General features: G+C 44.3%; 2 protein-coding genes, 1 non-coding gene and 1 pseudogene across 9 annotated transcripts in view; 3 read left to right on the top strand and 1 right to left on the bottom strand.

Moving 5' to 3' along the window:
- Positions 1-2,500, top strand: part of LOC125715510 (protein NYNRIN-like) — a 334,468-nt gene that overhangs the window by 79,390 nt on the left and 252,578 nt on the right. The gene's annotated exons all lie outside the window — the stretch shown is intronic.
- The window catches only part of LOC125715571 (uncharacterized), a 277,458-nt gene that overhangs the window by 205,417 nt on the left and 69,541 nt on the right, over positions 1-2,500 (bottom strand). The window lies entirely within an intron of this gene.
- On the top strand, positions 189-307 carry LOC125731391 (5S ribosomal RNA; annotated as a pseudogene).
- Positions 1,383-1,501, top strand: LOC125730826 (5S ribosomal RNA). Its single transcript, XR_007391115.1, has one exon. It is a non-coding gene; the product is annotated as a 5S ribosomal RNA (ribosomal RNA).

The raw sequence follows: 2,500 nt of genomic DNA, 5'->3' as shown, positions 1-2,500 counted from the left end.
AATTGTGGTAGGCTGCCGGCTGAGTAGTTTGGTGAATGTTTGGTGTGGGTCCGGCGCTGCCGATTGGATGGTGGGGCTGCAGTGTGAGTCAGATAAAAAAAATAAAAAACAGGAGTAGGATCCAATGGGACTAACTGGCATGTATAGAGGCGTGTAATGCAAAAGGGCTGTTTTTGTTCACAGCTCTCGTTTATGGCCATACCACCCTGAACACGCCCGATCTCGTCTGATCTCGGAAGCTAAGCGGGTTAGGGTCTGGTTAGTACTTGGATGGGAGACTGCCTGGGAATACCACGTGCTGTAAGCTTTTCTCACTTTTACTTTATACAGGGGGCACTCCACCTCACGATTAATTTAAATCTATCACTCCCCTTCCATTTTACTATTTTATATATTTCTTTTTTCTCTCATTCATAAAGGCAGCTTTTACACACGTTTTACTCTAAATACTGCCTGGTAATTCTAGGTGCTGTAAGCTGTTCGTGCCTTTATTCCACCAGAGCACGATCTTCTCACAAACTTGAAGACTGTCATTCCCAATTCACGTTTTACAACTTATTGTTAATAATAAAGAGACAGCTTTTTACACACAGTTTTAAACAAAGTACTGATATAATTCCTCTTCAACTCACCGCTTTGTTTTCTATGCAAAAACCACTTCGCCACAGAAGACTTGATATTTTTGGCATAGCAAGGTCTGCTCTTCTCCTCCTTTCAAAACTTGCTAAAAGCTGTATTTAAAAGAGCAGGTTGGCCGGGGTAATTCACACCCTTCAATGCCAGATTAATGTTTAGGTTAGTGGGAATCACAGAGGAATTAGGGATGGAAACTTCTTTGCTGATGGTAGAAGCGGTCTGGTGAATTTTTAGAGAGAAGAGGCCGTCGATGTTTCAATGTAGAAAATTGTTCTGGCTGCAGCCTGCAGTATGGACTTGTTGGCGTGTGTAGCTCCCAGTGTTCTGACAGCGTAACGTTTTGGGGAAGCATGTGATTCAACAGCTACCAGTGGGTTTCGTGCGGCAGAGATTTTGTGGCTGTTAGCGGAGTTGATAACAGAGGGTCGTTAAGAGAAGCCTGCATGAGGTAGGCAAAGGAGTAATGTTTGCCGGCGGGGGACGTGCGGCGATTAACCTGTGCGGTAGTGAAAAGGACTTAAAGAGAAGGAAGTGTGCGGATGCGGAAAGAATGGAATAATTGTGGTAGGCTGCCGGCTGAGTAGTTTGGTGAATGTTTGGTGTGGGTGCGGCGCTGCCGATTGGATGGTGGTGCTGCAGTGTGAGTCAGATAAAAAAAAAAAAAAACCAGGAGTATGATCCAATGGGACTAACTGGCATGTATAGACGCGTGTAATGCAAAAGGGCTGTTTTTGGTAGTGTCTCTCGCTTATGGCCATACCACCCTGAACACGCCCGATCTCGTCTGATCTCGGAAGCTAAGTGGGGTAGGGTCTGGTTAGTACTTGGATGGGAGACTGCCTGGGAATACCACGTGCTGTAAGCTTTTCTCACTTTTACTTTATACAAGGGGCGCTCCACTTCACGATTAATTTAAATCTATCACTCCCCTTCCATTTTACTATTTTATATATATATATTTTTTTTCTCTCATTCATAAAGGCAGCTTTTAGAAACCGTTTTACTCTAAATACTTCCTGGTAATTCTAGGTGCTGTAAGCTGTTCGTGCCTTTATTCCACCAGGGCGCGATCTTCTCACAAACTTGAAGACTGTCACTCCCCATTCACGTTTTACAACTTATTGTTAATGATAAAGAGACAGCTTTTTACACACAGTTTTAAACAAAGTACTGATATAATTCCTCTTCAACTCACCACTTTGTTTTCTATGCAAAAACCACTTCGCCACAGAAGACTCGATATTATTGGCATATTATCTGCTCTTCTCCTCCTTTCAAAACTTGCTAAAAGCTGTATTTAAAAGAGCAGGTTGGCCGGGGTAATTCACACCCTTCAATGCCAGATTAATGTTTAGGTTAGTGGGAATCACAGAAGAATTAGGGATGGAAACTTCTTTGCTGGTGGTAGAAGCGGTCTGGTGAATTTTTAGAGAGAAGAGGCCGTCGATGTTTGAATGTAGAAAATTGTTCTGGCTGCAGCCTGCAGTATGGACTTGTTGGCGTGTATAGCTCCCAGTGTTCTGACAGCGCGACGTTTTGGGGAAGCATGTGATTCAGCAGCTACCAGTGGGCTTCGTGCAGCGGAGATTTTGTGACTGTTAGCGGAGTTGATAACAGAGGGTCTTTAAGAGAAGCCTGCATGCGGTAGGCAAAGGAGTAATGTTTGCCGACGGGGGACGTGCGGCGATTAACCTGTGCGGTAGTGAAAAGGAGTTAAAAAGAAGGAAGTGTGCGGATGCGGAAAGAATGGAATAATTGTGGTAGGCTGCCGGCTGAGTAGTTTGGTGAATGTTTGGTGTGGGTCCGGCGCTGCCGATTGGATGGTGGGGCTGCAGTGTGAGTCAGATAAAAAAAATAAAAAACA

Source organism: Brienomyrus brachyistius, chromosome 2 (assembly GCF_023856365.1).
Source record: "Brienomyrus brachyistius isolate T26 chromosome 2, BBRACH_0.4, whole genome shotgun sequence".
In the NCBI taxonomy this organism is placed as follows: Eukaryota; Metazoa; Chordata; class Actinopteri; order Osteoglossiformes; family Mormyridae; genus Brienomyrus; species Brienomyrus brachyistius.
This window is presented reverse-complemented; position numbering and strand designations above follow the sequence as displayed.